Consider the following 20,495-nt stretch of genomic DNA (forward strand, 5'->3'; position numbering starts at 1 on the left):
AAAAGTATATGTAAACTTCAATAAACATGGCATATAAACAATTCACAGTATTTGGAGTGTATTGGGGTGCAGAGAAGAAGAGGTGAGTCTATGAAGTAAGTTAGGAACAGATTAAATAATTCTAATATTCCTAGAAAATGTGGTGCTCCTTGGGGGGGGTGCACATACACGTGTGTGTGAAAATGTAAAAAATGTCCCTCACCATGTTGATCTAATAGAAAGTTAATATTTTATTAGTATGGCTGAATCTATATTTCTTCTTGCTTCAGTTTTGATTGAGAGCTTTCATCTCAGAATGCTGAAAGAGCAGGCATTATATGCTATGTGAAGAGAAAGCATGGCCTTTGGAATCAGAGGATCTGCGTTTGAATTTCGTTTCATTTATTTGTTGGCTCTGTAACCTTGAGGAAACCACTAAATTGTTCGAAGTTGAAATACAAGGCTGTTATGAATTGTAAGTAAAATAAAACAGATTTTACCCTAAGGTTTGCAGTGTGTATTAATTGTGAATTATGCATTGTTTACATGTGAGTCTTTTATCTTCAAATACTGCACTTTTTTTTATTTTGTAATTTTGTCAAGGTTTTTTTTTTTTTTTTTTGCGTGTCCAAAAGAACCTTTATTACTTATTTATAATAGCCTCTTATGCTTTTGTGTTTTCTTGCCAGATGCCTTCAGAGCACATGCTTTCTGGACTGGAGCTTTTGGACCCTTCTGAGCCTTTGGAGGCATTGCATTCTGGCCTGCAGCTCTCCCGGCAGGAACCTTCTGGGGTGGAGCCTTCTTGCCCGCAGTTGCCATCTTTTTTTTTGTTTGTTTTAATGTTTATTTACTTATTTTGAGAGAGGAAGAAAGAGAGGGTGCATACCAGTAGGGGAGGGGCAGTGAGAACCCCAAGCAGGCTCCACGCTGTCAGCATGGAGCCTGACATGGGACTTGATCTCATGAACCATGAGATCATCACCTGAGCCAAAATCAATAGATGGAGGCTTAACTGACTGAGCCACCCAGGCACCTGGATACTGGCCATCTTTTTTGCTGGAACCTTTGCAACAGCGGCTGCAGTTACATCCTTAGCAGCAGGTGCTTTTTGGGGGGAGAGACTTTCAGGAGAGCTGCTTTTTGCAGCTTCCTAACATCAAGCTTGATTATTCTATTCCCCACTCTCTTTGCCTTCATGACTTTATAACAATCAAAATCTGTCAACTTGGCTTTTCTTTCTCTGGTTTTAATCTACTTGGTGCATCTTGTGGCTGCCCATTTTATACTGACACCTGCCTTCCACCAGGTGTGTTGGACATACTTCTGCTGGGTACTGTGTGGGAACTTGAGGATGAAGTCAGTGAGCTGCATGGATTTGAAAGGCATAGCCTGTATCCTTAGCTGAGTGCAGGGTCCAGCAACCAAAGCCTTGTTCTGATCAATAACATCTACAGTCCAAGCCCGCTTCCCCCGTATGAGGCCCAAAGGAGACGTAGGTCACTCTACGTCCAGCCAGCCTCAATGAAGCACCTGAACACCACGTTGGCAGGTGAGAAGGAAGAAAGCACTCCATACCGTTTGTATATCTATTTTGTAATTTTCTTAGTTTTCACTTTATTTTCTAAATTTTTAAATTTAAATTCCAGTTAGTAACATGAAGTGTAATGTTAGTTTCGGGTGTACAATGTAGTGATTCAACACTTCCATACATCACCAGGGATTCACCACAAGCGCACTCCCTAATCCTCATCACCTATTTAATCCTTCCACCCACCTGCCTCTGGTAACCATCAGTTTGTTCCCTGTAGTTAAGAGTCTGTTTCTTGGTTTGCCTCTCTCTATATTCTTTTTTTTCCATTTATTTATTTGTTTTGTTTCTTAAATTTCACATAGGAGTGAAATCATACAGTATTTATCTTTCTCTAACAGACGTATTTCATAATGCTCTTTAGTTCAAACCACATTGTTGCAAATGGCAAGATCTCGTTCTTTTTCATGGCTGAGTAATACTCCACTATGTATATGTAACACATCTTCTAAATTTTTTAACGTTTATTCATTTATTGATAGAGAGACTGAGCATGAGTGTGGGAGGGGCAGAGAGAGAGGGAGACAAAGAATCGGAAGCAGGCTCCAGGCTCTGAGCTGTCAGCACAGAGCCCAACATGGGCTTTGAACCCATGAACCGCCAGATCATGACCTGAGCTGAAGTCACATGCTTAACCACTGAGCCACCCAGGTGCCCCGACATCTTCTTTATCCATTCATCAATTGATGGACACTTAAATTCTTTCCATAATTTGTCTATTGCAGATAATGCTACTATAAACATCAGGGTGCATGTATTCCTCTGAATTTGTACTTGTATTCTTTGGGTAAATATCTAGTAGTGTAATTGCTGGACCATAGAGTTCTATTTTTAACTTTTTGAGGAACTTCCTTACTGTTTTCTAGAGTGGCTGCACCGGTTTGCACTCCCACCAACGGCGCATAAGGGTTCCCCTTTCTCCATATCCTTGCCAACATGTGTTGTTTCTTGTGTTGTTGATTTTAGCCATTCTGACAGGTGTGAGGTGATATCTTATTGTAGTTTTGATTTACATTCCCGTGATTATGTGCAATATTGTGCATCTTTTCATGTGTCTGTTGGCCATTTGTATGTGTTCTTTGGAAAAATGTCTATTCATGTCTTCTGCCCATTTTTTAATTGGATTATTTGGTTTTTTGGATGTTGAGTTTTATAAGTTCTTTATATTTTTTTGGATACTAACCCTTCATTAGACATGTAATTTGCAAATATCTTCTCCCATTCAGAAGGTTGCCTTCTAGTTTTGTTTATTGTTTTCTTTGCTATGCAGAAGCTTATTATTTATTTATTTAAAAAATATTTTTTAATGTTTATTTTTTGAGAGAGAGGCAGAGCACGAACAGGGGAGGGGCAGAGAAAGAGAGGGAGACACAGAATCCAAAGCAGGCTCCAGGCTCTGAGTTGTCAGCACAGAGCCCAACATTGGACTCGAACTCAAGAACCATAAGATCATGACCTGAGTTTAAGTTGGATACTCAACCAACTGATCCACCCATGCCCCAGAAACTTTATAATTTGATGTTTATTTTTTATTTTATTTCCCTTGACTCAGGGACCTATCAAAAAGAAGTTGCTATGGCTGACGTCAAAGAAGTTACCACCTGTGTTTTCTTCTAGGATTTTTATGGTTTCAGGTCTCATAATTAGGTCTTCAATCCATTTTGAGCTTATTTGTGTATATGGTGTAAGAAAGTGGTCCAGTTTCATTCTTTTGCATGTTGCTGTCCAGTTTTCCCAACACTGTTTCTTGAAGAGACTGTCTCTTTCCCATTGCATATCTGTCCTGCTTTGTCAAAGATTGACTGACATTAGAGCTATGGGTTCATTTTTAAGTTTTCTGTTCTGTTCCAGGGGTCTATGTGTCTATTTTTGTGCCAATGCCATACTGTATTGACTATTGCAACTTAGTAATATAAGTCTGGAATTGTGATGCCTCAAGCTTTCCTTTTTTTTCCTTTTTCTTTTTCAAAGTTGCTCTGGCTATTCAGGGTCTTTTGTGGCTCATTAAAAATTTTAGGATTGTTTTCTCTAGTTCTCTGAAAAATGCTATTGGTATTTTGATAGGGATTGCATTAAATCTGTAGATTGCTTTGGTTAGTATAGATATTTTAGTAATATTTTTTTTTCTTCCAATTCATGAGTATGGAATGTCTTTCCATGTGTTTGTGTCATCTTCAATTTCTTTCATTAGTATTTCATAGTTTTCAGAGTACAGGTCTTTCCCCTTGTTGTTTAGGCTTATTCCTAGGTATCTTTCATTGTTTTTAGTGCAACTGTAAATGGGATTGATTCCTTAATTTCTCTTTCTGCTGATTCATTATTAGTGTATAGAAATGCAACAGATTTCTGTATATTGATTTTGTATCCTGCAGCTTTACTGAATTCATTAATCAGTTCTAGTATTTTTGTGTGTGGGGAGTATTTTTGGTTTTCTATATATAGTATCATGTCATCTGCAAATAGTGAGGGTTTTGCTTCTTCCTTGCAGATTTGGAGGCCTCTTATTTCTTTTAGTTGTCTGATTGCTGTGGCTAGAGCATTCAATACTATGTTGAATAAAAGTGGTGAGAATGGACATCCCTGTCTTATTCCTGAGCATGGAGGAAAAGGTCTCATTTTTTCCCCATTTAGGATATGAGTTGTGGGTTTTTCATATATGGCCTTTATAATGTTGAGGCATGTTCCCTCTAAATCTATTTTTTTTTTTTAATTTTTTTTTTCAATGTTTTTTTTTTAAATTTATTTTTGGGACAGAGAGAGACAGAGCATGAACGGGGGAGGGGCAGAGAGAGAGGGAGACACAGAATCGGAAACAGGCTCCAGGCTCCGAGCCATCAGCCCAGAGCCTGACGCGGGGCTCGAACTCACGGACCGCGAGATCGTGACCTGGCTGAAGTCGGACGCTTAACCGACTGCGCCACCCAGGCGCCCCCTAAATCTATTTTTTGAGAGTTTTTATCACGAATGGATGTTGTACTTCATCAATTTTTTTTCCTGCATCTATTAAAATGATCAGATGGTCCTTAACCTTTCTTTTATTAATGAGATGTATCATGTTGATTGATTTGTGACTATCAAAACACCCTTGCAACCCAGGAATAAACCCCACTTGTTTGTGGTGAATAATTTTTTCAATATATTGTTGGATTTGGTTTGCTAGTATTTTATCGAGAGTTTTTGAATCCATGCTTACCAGAGATATCAGCCTGTAGTTCTCTTAATTAGCGGTGTCTTTATCTGGTTTTGGTATCAGGGTAATGCTGACCACATAGAATGAAATTGGAAGTTTTCCTTCCTTTTCTATTTTCTGGAATAGTTTGAGAAGAATAGATATTCTCTCTTGTTTAAATGTTTGGCAAAATTAGCCTATGAATCCATCTGGTCCTGGACTTTTGTTTGTTGGAGTTTTTTTTTTTTTTTTTTTGAGTTTATTTATTTTTGAGAAAGAGAGAGAGAGAGAGAGAGGGAAAGCATGAGCAGGGGAGGGGCAGAGAGAGAGGGAGACACAGAGTCCTAGGCAGGCTCCAGGCTTTGAGCTGTCAGTACAGAGCCTGACGTGGGGCTCGAACTCACAAGCTGTGAGATCATGCCCTGAGCTGAAGTCAAACACTTAACCGACTGAGTCACCCAGGTGCCCCTGCTGGGAGTTTTTTGATTACTGACTCCATTTCTTTGCTGGTTATCTGTGTGTTCAAGTTTTCTATTTCTTCCTGTTTCAGTTGTGGTAGCTCATATGTTTGTAGGAATTTATCCATTTTTTCCAGGTTGTCCAATTTGTTCACATACAGTTTTTCATAATCAAACTGTTTGTATTTCTGTGGAACCAGTTGTTATTTCTCCATTCTCATTTGTGATTTTGTTTATTTGAGTCCTTTCTCTTTTCTTTTTAATAAGTCTGGCTAGAGGTTTATCAACTTGATTATTTTTTCAAAGAACAAGCTCCTAGTTTCATTGATCTCTTCTGTTGCATTTCTTTTTAGTTTCTATATCATATATTTCTGTTCTAATATTTATTATTTCCTTCCTTTTGCTAGCGTTAGCCTTTGTTTTGTTGTTCCTTTTCTTTTTCCTTTAGGTGTCAGGTTAAATTGTGTATTTGAGATTTTGCTTGCTTCTTGAGATAGACCTGTATTGCTATATGCTTCCCTCTTTGAGCCACTTTTGCTGCATCCCAAAGGCTTTGGACATTGTGTTTTCATTTTTAGTTGTTCACATGTATTTTTTTTTAAATTTCTTCTTTGATTTCCTGGTTGACCCATTCATTGTGTAGTAGTATGTTGTTTAACATCCATGTATTTGTGGTCTTTCCAGATTTTTTCTTGTGGTTGACTTCTTATTTCATACCTTTGTGGTCAGAAAAGGTGCATGGTCTGATTTCAGTCTTTTTGTATTTGTTGAGGTCTGTTTTGTGACCTAATATGTGATTCTGGAGAATGTTCCATGTGTACTTGAAAAGAATGTGTATTCTGCTCTTTTAGAATGAAATGTTCTAAATGTATCTGTTAGGTCTATTTGGTCAAATCTGTCATTCAAAGCCATTGTTTTCTTATTTATTTTCTGTTTAGATGATCTGTCCAATGATGTACGTGGGGTGTTAAATTCCCATACTATTATTGCATATCAATTCCTTATACTATAAAGAATCCATGCTTTTGTATGTCAATTCAAATTGCATTGTATATCAATTCTTTATACTATAAAGAATCCATGCAAAAGTATATAAATATACTATATTGTATATCAAGTTCTTTTTTTGTTTGTTATTAATTGTTTTATATATTTGGGTGCATAAATATTTATGGATGTTATATCTTCTTATTGGATCATCCCCCTTATGATTATATAGTGCCCCTCTTTTTCTGTTGTTATAGTCCTTGTTTTTAAGTTTAGTTTGTCCAATATATGTATTGCTACTCCAGTGTTTTTTTGACATCAATTTTTCATGATAGATATTTCTCCATCCCCTCATTTTCTTTTTTTAAAATGTTTATTTAGTTGAGGGGGGCAGGAAGAGGGAGAGAGAATCGCAAGCAGGCTCTGCACTGTCAGCACAGAGCCTAAAATGTGGCTTGAACCCACAAACGGTGAGATCATGACCTGAGCCAAAATCAAAAGTCAGATGCTTAACCGACTGAGCCACCCAGGCACCTCATCGATCCCCTCATTTTCAATCTGTAGGTGTCTTTAGGTCTAAAATGAGTCTATTGTAGGCAGCATATAAATGGGTCATTCTGACACTGTCTTTTGATTGGAGCATTTAGTCCACTTACATTCAAAGTAATTATTGATAGATTTGTATTTATTGCTGTTTTATTATTTATTTTGTGGTTGTTTCTGGAGATTTTCTTTGATCATTTTTTTTTTGTCTTCCTTTAAAGTTTTGCTGATTTTCTTTAGTGATTTAGATTTTTTCTCTTTATTCTTTGCATGTTTATTAGTGGGTTTTGATAAATGGTTCCCATTATGTTAGTATATAATATCTGCTACAAGTAACAGTCTCTATTAAGTTGCTGGCCATTCACGTTTGAACCCATTCTTTTCTCCTTTCCTCACCCACATTTTATGTATAAATTATTATATTTTGTGTCCTTTTTTGGTGTGAGTACCTTGAGTGATTTTTAGAGATATATTCATTTTACTGCTTTTGTGTTTCCTGTTTTTATATTGTCACTTTTGATCTCTCTTTTCTACTCAAAGAATTCCCTTCAATATTTCTTGCAAGGCTGGTTTAGTGGTCACAAACTCCCATGGGTTTTGTTTAACTGGGAAAGTCTTTATCTTTCTCTGTTCTGAATGGTAGGTTTTTCCCATTCAGCACTTTGAATATATCATTCCATGCCCTCTGGCTTGCCAAGTTTCTATCAAAAAATCTCCAGCTAGCTTTGTGAATTTTCCTTTATAAGTTAGTGACTTCTTTTGTCTTGCTGCCTTTAAGATTTTTTCTTTAGCACTGTATTTTGCATATTTAATTAAAATATGTCTTGGTCTTGGCCTACTTTTGCTGATTTTGCTGGATCTGGATTTTAGTTTATTACACTTGTTATTAGAAGTAATGGGGGGGAGGTGCCTGAGTGACTCAGTCGGTTATGTGCTAATTGTTAATTTCAGCCCAGGTCACGATCTCATGATTCATGAGTTTGAGCCCCACACTGGGGTCTGTGCTGGCAGCATGGAACCTGCTTGGGATTCTGTCTCTCCCTCTCTCTGGCCCTCCCCTGCTTGTGCTCTCTCTCTCTCTCTTTCTCAAAATAAATAAATATTTTTTAAAAAAGAACTAATGGGGTGGTTAACAAATGATTTGCAAGACAGGAATAATAAACTTAGTGCTAGGTTTATGACTTCAGATAAATTCAGATTTATGACCAGTGGCAGAAAAACTTACCTCTTCTATGGATGACCATTACACATTCCACACCTCTGTCTCTAACCTTCCTACTATTTAATGTCCCATGCTGGTCTGAACATCTAAAATCTCACCCATGTGGTGCTTTATTGTTGCCTGTCCTCTTAAAATAGCACTGTATTTGCAAGACTTAATCAACTCCTATCAAAACTAGTGGCCATTACTTTTTCTTGGTAAACTCAATGTTAAAGAGAATTGAAAATGTGTAATCCTTTACAGCTTAGATATATGCATTTTGACAGGAAGATTATATGAGTTAGATCTTGCTATGTTTCAAGCAATGGAAACCAGCTGTAGCTAACTATTTTCGTTTGGGGATGGGGGAAATAAGAGCTTTACTGAGATCTAATTCATGTACCAAATAACCACGAAAGTACATAATTAAATGTTTTTTTAGTATATGCACAGAATTGTGCAACCATCATCACAATCAATTTTAGAATCTGGCTGACTTTTTAAAAAAGGAGACTGTATTAGAAGGATATTAGGGATGCCAGAACCAGACTTGGAAGATGTCAAGACCCAAGATAGCATTATATGGTGAGGAGGTGCCTCACAACTGAGATATTCCGGTAGGGCACCAATGCTGCAATAGTAGTCTCAAATGGGCCTTTTGGGTTCTTGCTCACTTACCTCAGATTCTGTGTCTTGGGGGGAAACTGGATGGTTGGGTCTGATTAACGACCTGACTATCCTGAGGCTTCAAAAGTGGTCAGTTCGCAACTAATTTTACCATCCCACATAGACTACACACAATGTAGGAGAAAGTTGTCCCACAAAAGACAAGTAGTGTAGTTTCATGGCAAGACACTAGGTATTGAGACCCAAATGACAAATTCTTACTATCAAGATTGTCGGATATTATTTTAAAAACCCAAAAATATAAAGTAATGGTGAAATTTCAGAGTGAGATTTTTGTTTTTTAAGAGACACCTCATTGCACTTGAAACATTGTTTATTTGACCACTAAGTGAGACCAACCGTCTTGAGGATTCAGTTTCCCAACATAATTCCAATGAAAATCACAGGTTGTAGCCAATGTTTGATTCCCCCCTTTCCCTTTTTGGTTTTCATTATGAGCCCTATTGAAATAGCTACCTCTGTGGCAAAATCCCAAGAAAATTGCAACCTGGTTTGTAAGTCGGTTTCACCATTATAGAGGAAAGGAGGCCATAATCCAAAAGATGTCTTCTTGTTACCAGAGATGTTCAACCCTTTTTCATGGTTATTGCTAGATAGCGCCCCACCTGGACGGGAGTTATCATTGAATGCTTCCACGGCCCCTTCAATCTTAATGTTCTATGATTTCTAAACTTTTCAGTGAATTGTTACATGAAAAGAGAATACTCCACAAGGAGTCACTAGATATCTATGAGAACTTTTCAAAACTTCAAAAAGAACTCATAGTTTAAAATGCAATAGCACTATAACATGAGCCAAATTTTTCCATGATGGTCAAATGAACCTCTACATAGCAAAACGTCCATATGTATAATTTGATTGTATGAAACATTTTAGGTAAAACTGGTTTTATTTTCCTCCAAACGAGTGGATAAGAGGCTCCTGGGGATTTTGACACTTCTTTTCAAAGCATTTGTTTTTGGTATCTGTGAGGATATCCTACCTTCCTCAAGATATGTGGTTACACATAAACCTAGAAGCCCAAAGCAAAGTTCAAACCAGACCCTTAAAGTGAATCAACGGTATGTTTATTTTCATCTTATGTGTTTATTTATTCCCAGGTTTGTTCCAAAAGAGATTTGAGAGAGCTTAACAAAAATGCAGGCACCGCAGAAAGATGGTGCAGATAGTAAGAAGGATTCAAACAGAAATATGTCTCTATGTGAGTGAAACTAGCAAGAATAATGTTTTACTATCCAAGAACATTGAAATGGATAGACAATGAGTTTCATGCCTGTCTTGGTGAATCTTCTGAGATAGGAGAAGTGTGAACTGCCCAAAGTAGACAGACCTGGGTATATTTTTAGGTTGCTGACTACATAGCTTCATCAAGGTGTGTACCTTTTTGGCCACATCCTGAGCCCAAGTTCTCTATCAGACTTAGCCACCCTGTCTCCCACCTCAAAAAGGGCCCTCTTTCCTAACAAAACAGCTGGTAAATAGCCAAAATTAATACCTGATAGTATCTTGAGAGGCTCTTTTGATATTCTCCCTTCCCTTTGCAAGGATAGGTTCACATTTAACATTTAAGAGCCCATCAAAGATTGCACTTTTGGAGCACAGTTAGCATTTCTCTTGTCCCCTAGCTACCAGTCCAGTGTTCACCTACATAGCACCAACTGTAAGGGACAGGTGGTGGCTCTCATGGTGGGACATTGAAGACCTTAGTTTTAGGCAAGCAGAACTGTATAGTACTCCTCATAATCATTCATACGTACATTAATTATTAAGAACTTCTTATGTGTCAGATGCTATGTGGGGCACTGGAGGTATAAAGATTAACAGAGATTTACACCCTGGCTTTGAAGAGCTAGCAAATTGGTGGTAGAAGCAGGTAAATAAATATGCTTCACAGCAGTGTGTTAAGCACCATAACCGAGGTCCTCATGGGGGCATAGAGGAAAATCCTTTAGTCTGCTTGAGATGATTGAGGAGACTTCGCAAAGGAGATATATTTTGCCTCTGTGATTTGAAAGGAGTGTGAATTTGGCTAAGTGGAAGACTCTCCACACAGGGAAGAGCTGGGCTAAGGCAGAGATTAATTGAAGCTAATGACTTCTTTGGTGAACTATTTATCTGGGTGGTAATATCACAGTTAAGAGCTAGAACAGGCTTCCTGGGTTCATAATCTAATGCTTATTATCATGGGAGATATGGATGATGAAATTACTTAAACTCTCTGTGCCTCAGTTTCTTCATCTAGAAAATACCCTATAGGTTTGCTGGCAGAATCAGAACAACATCCAGTACATCGTAAGATTCCAGTTGTGTTAGCTGTCGTAGTCTCCCTATGGCTGGGCACAGGGCACATGGGAAAGCTACAGTGGGGCTTGAGGCTCTGGTGGTGGGCGGGGAGCAGGCAGCAAAGGCTTTTTAAGCCTGAAAAACTTGGCCATGCATCTTGAAAGATTAGCCTTTATGGATTTTCCATCAGAGAGTCATGTGGTCAACCATTTCTCCATTTATAAATGATAGGTTTATGGAATATCAAACTGGAATAGAGTGCACATATGGACAAAAGAGTGTATAGATGTGCTTACTTGGGGCCTGGATAATCTTTAGTTTAATTTAAACTTTTCAGTGTTGTAAACAGATGTCCTTAGGTGAATGGTGTCTTATCTGCTCTAACAATTAGGTGGGAGAGAAAGACAGGGTCCAGAACTTTAGTTCAGATAAACAGAAGTGAGTAATGTGACCCAAGTGATGTATCATCCTTTCATTGCTGAGCTAACAAAATGTATGCTTTGAAAGTGTTTCCAGGTGCCTACAAAATGCATACCTGAAAAGTCACCAGAACCTGTAGAACTGTGCCCTGGCTTCTAATAAAACATATGTTCTTCCATTGAAGCCTTATTGATAATTACTTAATCACTAATGCTTATTATGAATGGATTTATTAGAGATGATAAAAGAAAAAGAAACAAAACTGGAAATCCGTAAGTTTTTAGCTTAAATTTTCAATTTTGTATGTAATACATTAAACATTATGTGTAACATATTTTATAAAGACTGGATTACATTGCATGGTCTATATTTAACATGTCTTTCTTTTCTCTTAACCCTGCAGTGTGAGCACTGTCCTGCATCATCAAATATTCTTCTCCATTTTTAATTTTAACAGCTGCAGGCAGTTTCATCATCCATCTATAATATAATTTCTCTGATTCCCGGACATTTATGTGGATTCCCAAATTTTACTGTTATAAACTAGTATAAAGACAAACATTCTTATAGCTCTATCTCTGCCCAGGTCTATACCTTGTTTTCTTCAGGATAATTCAAAGGGAGAAGTTCTTAAGCCTTCATGAGGCCTGATTTCATTGCAGCCATTGGGTCCGGGTTCTTCTTGAGCCTTCCTCAGAAATGAGGTGCCTTGAGGTTATTGTTGGGAGGTTTGCCACAAACTACCTGACAACAGCCAGGATCACTCTCACCAGAGTGGGAAGAGAGCAGTTTCCCTGAAAGATCAACCTGTCATGTGTGAATGAGGTGACAGGCCATTCCCTACTATCCCAGAGCCTGGGTGCAGGGACCATAGAGGAGGTGGTTTGGCAGAATTCCATTTGGAGAAGTCTGGCACTGAAGTCTGTCCTCTCACCATTACTCATAAATTTCCACTTTAAACCAACAACTGCTTTTCAATTTGTAATTCTACAGCCAGAGAATGAGAACAAAATGAAAGTTAATGAAGGTTTATGACACTATAATGTTTTTGAGTGTATTCCTTAATATCATTATGTTTTCAATGGACACCCATTTTTGCTTCCTTTGGTGGATGTAAAGAATTAAAGAAATATTTCCTTTCCAAACCAAATGTAAGTACTTGGGTAACTGAAGGGAAAAACCAAATGATCAGAGTGATTGATCCAGAGCTCTTTTCTATTAAAATTTTCACTTTCCTTTGAGGAAAATATATTTATTTAATTATAATCTATGGGGAAATAGATTATAATTATGTTATTATAAATATGTATATTTATTTTTTAAAAACCCGTTGGACCTGTTGACACAATTAAAAAAAAAGCACGTTTTTGAATTTTTTAATTGTTATAGAAAATAATGCTTATCACTGTCAAAGAAAGAACAAGAAACAAGATACAGTCATTTGTAATTCTACCACCCAGAGATAATCATTGTTAACATTTTCCTTGTTAAATACATTAAGAGAAAATAAAAATAGTATCAAATTTATCACTATTTAATATCTACTTTCACTTAGCTCTAAATCATTAAAATTATCTTTCAAGAAATTAAGTATTCTTTCATTTTATTTTAAAAAGATACACTGTATATCATTGTATTGATTTATCCATTCCTCTATGCTACATTTAGCTGGATTTAAAAAGAAAAAAAACAACTATAAGCATTCCTGCTATGAGCGATTTTGTAGCTGTATTTTGTTCAAATCTCTTAATTATTTCTTGAAAAAATTGTCTCCAAGAAGATTGTACCAATTTACTCACTCACCAGCCATATGAATGCTTTGTCACACCCTTGTCAGCATTGGCTATTATTAAAAACAAACAAAATGCTCACTAAACAGCATACCTTTGCTATTTTAATTTACATTTCTTTGATTGTTAATGAGCACACACAATTTTGTCCTTTGGGGTCATTATTTGCAATTACTCACAATTGAAAGGAATAATTGTTTGATCAATTTACTTCCCTGAATGCCATTTCACTGGGCATACTGATAAGTCATAGCCAGAGAGAATATTTCGTCTTCACACATTAATTATAGGTGGGAGAGGGAGAGAAGGTAGTCATATAACTATCAATAGATAATAAATATACTGTATTTAATCATTAATGGTTTACATTTCTTAAGACGGAAGCCACCAAACGTTAAAATGGTTCCAAGGTTAGTGCCAGTAAATTAGGCTGGGAGCTGGTTCCTTCCACTCTCCTCTGCAGCGCATCCCTAGAGGAGAATTCTCATTCACTGACATGCTTGGCTCAGGAGTGGTGGGGAGAACGTTTGAAACACACGCTCGGTTTTTCTAGCTTCAGGAAGCAGTCGGTTGCGCAAAGAACAATAGTTAGGAAACTAAGCCCTCGGAGGACCGCATTAACTAGTGCAGTAACAAGTTCAGGGACGCCCTGTGCCTCAGATGTTCAATAATAAGAGAGGGGGAGAAGAGGCGGTTGCCATGGCGATGCCGTGTCGCACGTGTCGCGTAGTGGAGGGCGGTGCGGGGGGTGACCCTCTGCAGACTTAACTGAAGGCGTGGCGGGCGCCTGGCCTTGGCCTCGGGAAGGGTAGTGGTAAATACGGGTCGTCTGGGAAGCGCCTCCGCCGCGGCTGCAAGCGGACGCTCCCGGGCCGCGAGGGCTGGGGCGCACTGAGCCGCTTAGGGGAGGGCAGCCCACCCGGGGCCCGGAGCAGCGCCCCTCCCGGCAGCTAGATGCTGGCAGCCATTTTGGCGCAGCCGCGATTCCGCGCCCGCCTCCCCGGCCGGGCCCCCGTAGGGCCCAGAACAGCCCACCGCCCGAGATAAGGGGACGGGCGCGCCCCGCGGTGCCGGTCACCCACGCGCGCCCTCGGCCCTGCAGTTCCCCGGGAGGGCTTGCTTTTTCTGGTCGTTTGCTGTTGAGAGGGAAGTTGAATTTCCAGCCGGCTGGGAAGCGATTTCACCTCTCGCTCTGGCTGGCGGATGCGCCACGGAACCGGAGGGAGACGCAGATGTGATACGAAAGCGAAGGCTGCTGTCTTGATGCACTTGGCAAGGGCCTTTTATTGCATATACCATTTGCATTTTCCGCAGTGATTTCCTCGGCAAAGCTGATGCGGACTTGCGTGAAATTGATCATTCAGCAGATTCTTAGGATGCCTAGTAAATACTCATTCGTGATTGTTTGCAGGGAAAAAACACTCAGACAGCACGTGTCTTTTAGTTTTCTATGCTGCTGTGGGGAGATGCAAAGCAGAGCCCCCACAATGGTTGCTTTACTGAATTTGGACCCATGGAGTGACAGGAAGCCATGTTATTTTGTTGTGGCATTTCATTATGCCTGCTACATGGCATACACTGTAGTCCAAGACTGGTCTGATTTTTTGACAATTGGACGTAGTGACTTCTGTAATTAGAATGATGTAATCGAATGTTAAATTCTTTGGGGGACAGGAGCTTAGGTGAAAAGATTATTAAAAACAGTGATGATTTGGGTCGGAGGTATGAAAAATACGACAAAGCACAAACATTTCTGCCTTCGAACTAGGAGCAAAGCTCATTTATAATTCTCATAGTTACAGAATCTAAGAGCTAAAAAAAAAAAAAAGTTCATCGAGATCATCTTGTTTAGCGCTGTTTTTTGCAAATGGTGAAATAAAGATTTGAAGACGTCAAGAATTCATTTCCCAGGTTCACATAAGCATAGGAGTACAGGCGTCCTTTTCTAGGTTGACCACACTAAGTCAAACAAGCAAGATATGGGATTTACTACTCCATTAAATCAATGGTTCTCAAACTTTTTATCTTACACCCATTTATAGTAAAAAAAAATTATTAAGGATGCCAAAGAGCTTTTGTTTTTGTGTACTATATCAATATTTACCATATTAGAATTTAAAACTAAGAGTAAAAATACTTATTCATCCATTTAAAAAAGAGATATAAAAATGTGCATGTTAACAGTACATTTTTGTGAAAAAAGAAAAATTAGAAGGGCATAGTTTTACATTTTTTGAAAATTAGTGTCTGGCCTGCAGTTGAACTCATCCGCTTTTGCATTCAATCTGTTTTAATATGATGTTTTAGTTGACATATATGGAGGAAATGTGGCCTCTCACATTAAAAGGGGAGACTTGGTAGACCACCTGGAAGAGTCTTGGGAATCCTCAGAAGTGTTGCACCCAACCCACCACGGAGGAAAGAGAAGCCCAATGTGCACCATTTGCCAGTTTTCCTGGTGTAAATATTCTTAACATGGCCGATACCACAGAGTTTGGAATAAATGCATAGCGAACACCACTATATAATATTTCTTCCATGTAAATACAATCGATAGAAATAACCTTGAAAGCCTAGAAATAGTAAAATGTAGTGAGATATTTAGGCAATGATGGGTTTTGAGCATTTACTACCTTTATTTTAATATAACGTATTTAATTGTATGTTTTTTAAATTAAAGAAAAACATTTAATGTTTGTTTATTTTTGAGAGACAGAGTGCGAGCAGGGGAGGGGCAGAGAGAGAGGGAGACACAGAATCGGTGCAGGCTGCAGTCTCCTGGCTGTCGGCACGGAGCCCCATGTGGGGCTGGAACTTATGAACTGCGAGATCATGACCTGAGCCAAAGTCGGATGCTTAACCAACTGAGCCACCCAGGCACCCCTATGTTTTTATGATTTAAGTAATGGTTATATTTAACAAAGGAGTGCTAAAATTGTCAAAAACTTGACAGTTGGTGTGTGTGCTCCAGGACATCACAACTCTGGGAGTCCTTGGACTATACTTTGGGAATCACTGTATCAGATTAATTCAACAAAATTTATTAAGCAATTATTTTGTGCTAGTATCTGAATATAACATAGATTGAAATTCAGAAATGAATATTATCAAGGTAAGGGAAAATAGTTAACAAGTGCATTAATTGGGATAATTTTAAACCTTGTATTAATAACTCCCTCAATTTAAGTATCTGGCTTCTTTAATATCTTCCTCACCCCACCAAATGATAATGTGTTTGAATTTCTTCAGGAAGAGGTAGGTGTTACTGTTTTATATTTTGTAGTTGGACTGTAGGCTAAGCCACCATTTTCTTCTGACAGCTGTGATGTGGCTATAAGATCTCTCTGAAGGTAAAATATCATCTTTACCAACAGAAGTATATGGAAACATCCATGATTTACAAATTTAACCTTCTCTGCTGCAGACAGCAGGATTTGTTTGGTCTTCCATACAACCACAATGTTTCCAGGTTAGAGGAACCATACTCATGGTAAATGCATAAAATACATACTGACATTATGGAAAATTAGTCATTCAAAGGTTATTTATCGATCATCTGCTCTGTGCTAGAAGCTGGTAAGCTTACCACTCTAAGTAACCACTCAACGCTTCAGAATAATATCGATCAAGGGAATTTTGCTGCGCACTGGGCTTGTGTCAGAGAAGTATGACCTTGAGCACTATTAGGGCAAAGTGTAGGAGGCACGGCCTCTTTTTATGTTATTCGCCAACTACCCAGCTATGTTACCTGTGAACACACATATGAACATATTCTTGAGTGACAGTTTCAGTCACATTTGCTTTGCAGCATATGAAATGATTTACTAATGGAGTGTTTTTGTTGTTGGTTTAAGTGTCATACATCAAGGAAAAGTAATTAAACCACAAGACAGACCTGGCAAGGGCCTTTCCACGGGGCCTTATTCTCCAAAGACTTGCAGTCTGTGCCTCTAGCAAGTCCTGGAATTGCCAGAATGTACTCCCACTCCAGACGCTGCAATCTTTGATATTGTGGGGCCTGCCTGGTGTGGCTGGGGGTCATTCATCAAGGCACACCTCTAAAAGCTGTGTGACCTAGTTGTCAGCTATGGAAAAATTTTTGCTGTGGTCAGAAAATTAAAGCCCTCAACTTAGGAGGCCAGCCCTCCGGTTTTTGTGGGCTGTTTTTTTGTTCGTTTCCATTTTTGTTTTGTTCCTTTCTTCACTATCTGGGGTTTTAGAAAAGAAAGAACTGGGCATGAGGTAGGAGAAATGAAGACTGCTTCATGTGACGTCTATGGCATTGCTTCCGCATCTGTTGCCCTAATGGGTATGGATGGAAGCTCCGAGGCTGTTTCTCAGCTACGTGAATTACTGACTGTGGCCCCAGCTAAGTCTACGAGAAGATGGACTAAATACTCTCTGAGGTGCCTTAGAATTCTAAAATGACTTCACATCGGGGCGCTTGGCTGGCACACTCGTGGAGCGTGTGACTCTTGATCTCAGGGTTGTGAGTTCAAGCCCCATGCTGGGAGTAGAGCTTACTTAAAAAATAATAAAACAAATAATAAGCGAAATAAATGTAAAAATCTTTAGAAAATAAAATAAAATGATTTCACATCAAACTTAAGATGCTCTAAGAGTTCCCCAAGGCTGAAAGTCCTTTGATGTTAAAACTAGATGTGGGGGCGCCTGGGTGGCTCAGTCGGTTGAGCGGCCAACTTCGGCTCAGGTCATGATCTCGCAGTCCGTGAGTTCAAGCCCCGCGTCCGGCTCTGTGCTGACAGCTCGGAGCCTGAAGCCTGTTTTGGATTACATGTCTCCCTCTCTCTGACCCTCCCCCATTCATGCTCTCTGTCTCAAAACTAAATAAACCTTAAAAAAAAATTAAAAAAAAACAACAACAACTAGATGTGGATATGGCAAGACCACTTCCACAGCCTCACTGCAGAGGCAGTTTAGTGGAGAGATTCAATTAAGAGATCAGCTACAGGGGCGCCTGGGTGGCTCAGTCTGTTGAGCGTCCGACTTCAGCTCCGGTCATGATCTCGCGGTTCGTGGGTTCAAGCCCCGCGTCGGGCTCTGTGCTGACATCTCCGAGCCTGGAGCCTGCTTCGGATTCTGTGTCTCCTTCTCTCTCTGGCCCTTCCCCTCTTGAGCTCTGTCTTTCTCTGTCTCTCAAAAGTAGGTAAACATTAAAAAAAAAAAAAAAAGTTTATAAAAAAAAAAAAGGAGATCAGCTTCGAAATTGTACAGAGCTTAATTTGAATAATTTGAATCCCTTTTAGCTACTTACTAGATCTGTGACCTTGGGTACATAACTTTAAGGCTTTTTTTTTTTAATGTTTATTTATTTTGAGAGAGAGCGAGAGAGCATGCAAGAGCAGGGAAAGGGCAGAAAGAGAAGGAGAGAGAATCCCAAGCAGGCTCCAACTGTCAGTACAGAGCCCGACGTCGGGCTTGAACTTGTGAACTGTGAGATCATGACCTGAGCAGAAATCCAGAGTCAGATGTTTAACCAACTGAGCCACCCCGGTGATGCTATAATTTTAAGTCTTCAAGACTAAGTTTCTTTATCTTTCAAATAGGGATTCTTTCATGCAACCAAATATTCATTGAGCACCTAGTATGTACCCCTCTTTTTGGCACAGAAGACATCAATAACAAGCCAGAGTTAGATCCTCCTCTCATGGCTAACTACCTGATGGATGGGTATAGACAATGAACAATAATTAAAAACATACAGCAGAATGGAAGCTGGTGATAAGAAGTGGTACCTTCTTAGAGGTTAATGGTAATGTAGAATTGGAAATCGTATCAATGAACTTTTCATATGCTGTTACGATAAAAGCCATCAGTCTAGCACTCTGAAAGGATCTATCATCTATTCATGATTTTGTAAAGTCGTGCATCACATTGATCATTTGGAAAACACTGGTTCACTGAGGTGAGTGCATGTCCCTGGTATGGGCATATTTCATTATATGATATGAAAATGCTCACATTTGTTGACAGTACTACAGCTCTCATCAGAGAAGTCTTAAGTATTTGAAAGCCATGAAGCTCCTGAAGGTGCAAATTTTCTCAAAGTCTCATTTTCCCAGAAATCTTACATTTGATTACTGGCAACAAATATTGTCAGTTGTTTTCCTTACAGCGACAGGCTCACTTTTTCTTATTGTTTAAAAATATTTGCTAAGTACTCAAGTTTCTCAGTTGTTCTTTTAAATGGAAATTCTGTTCCATGAAAAACGAAATAGTTAATTCTGTTCTCAATGTGGTCCCATGAGTGCATTCCTTTGAGATTATCATTATATTGTGCGATGTATCAAAAGTGCTTTACAAGTACTTCCCATTTCATCACATAGAATGTTGAAAAAGTGTGTATTTAAGAGTAGAGGTTTAGGGGCTCCTGGGTGGCTCAGTTGGTTAAGCATCTGACTTCAGCTCAGGTCATGATACCATGGTTCATGAGTTCGAGCCCTGTATCAGGCTCTATGCTATCAGTGCAGAGCCTGCTTTGGATCCTCTGCCCCTCCCCCTGTTGTCCATGTGTGCTCTCTCTCTCTCTCTCTTAGAAGTGAATAAACATTAAAAAAAAAGAGTAGAGGTTTAATAAAATTAATACATTTTACTGCTTTATTAATGATTTTTTTTTTAATTTTTTTTTAACATTTATTTGTTTTTGAGACAGAGAGAGACAGAGCATGAATGGGGGAGGATCAGAGAGAGAGGGAGACACAGAATCCGAAACAGGCTCCAGGCTCTGAGCGGTCAGCACAGAGCCCGTTGCGGGGCTCGAACTCACGGACCGCGAGATCATGACCTGAGCCGAAGTCGGCTGCTTAACCGACTGAGCCACCCAGTCGCCCCATTAATGATGTTCTTAAGTGACTTTTTTGATTTTTTGTTTTGATTTTTGTGTTTGTGTGTCCTGTGACTGACTGCATGGTGTGGAAGAATACAATGACCATTAGTGCAGTTCGGTGTCAATGCCTTGATTCCTACCGAGGCATCTCGGTACCGAAGATCTTCTCTACCATTGGTTTTGCAGCATCAGTGCAAATGTCAATACAGCAGAGAAGGCAAATGACATCTTAGTATTATCATGAAAATATTTTCTCCTCGGGGAGCCCCTAAAAGGGCCTCAGAGGTCCCCATAAGACTGCAGAGTACCTTCTGAGAACTGCTACTATATGGAAAATAAGTCAAGAGGTAGTGGTAGAGAGTGACCGGGGTGAGGCAGACAGCAGCTTTAAGCTTCAATAGTCAAGAAAAGCCTCTCTGAGAAGATGAGATTTAAGCTGACACCTGAAAGATGAGAAAGATCCGGCCAAGCAGAGTCTTGCAGGGAAAAGAATTCAGATGAAAGAAACAGCTAGTTTCAAGAAGCTCCGAGACAGGGACT

At 39.1% G+C, this 20,495-nt stretch overlaps 1 pseudogene; it reads right to left on the reverse strand.

Moving 5' to 3' along the window:
- Window positions 1-611: 611 nt before the first annotated feature.
- On the reverse strand, window positions 612-14,468 carry LOC131486630 (uncharacterized; annotated as a pseudogene).
- Between the last annotated feature and the right edge of the window lie 6,027 nt (window positions 14,469-20,495).

This window comes from Neofelis nebulosa, chromosome 10 (assembly GCF_028018385.1).
Source record: "Neofelis nebulosa isolate mNeoNeb1 chromosome 10, mNeoNeb1.pri, whole genome shotgun sequence".
Classification (NCBI taxonomy): Eukaryota; Metazoa; Chordata; class Mammalia; order Carnivora; family Felidae; genus Neofelis; species Neofelis nebulosa.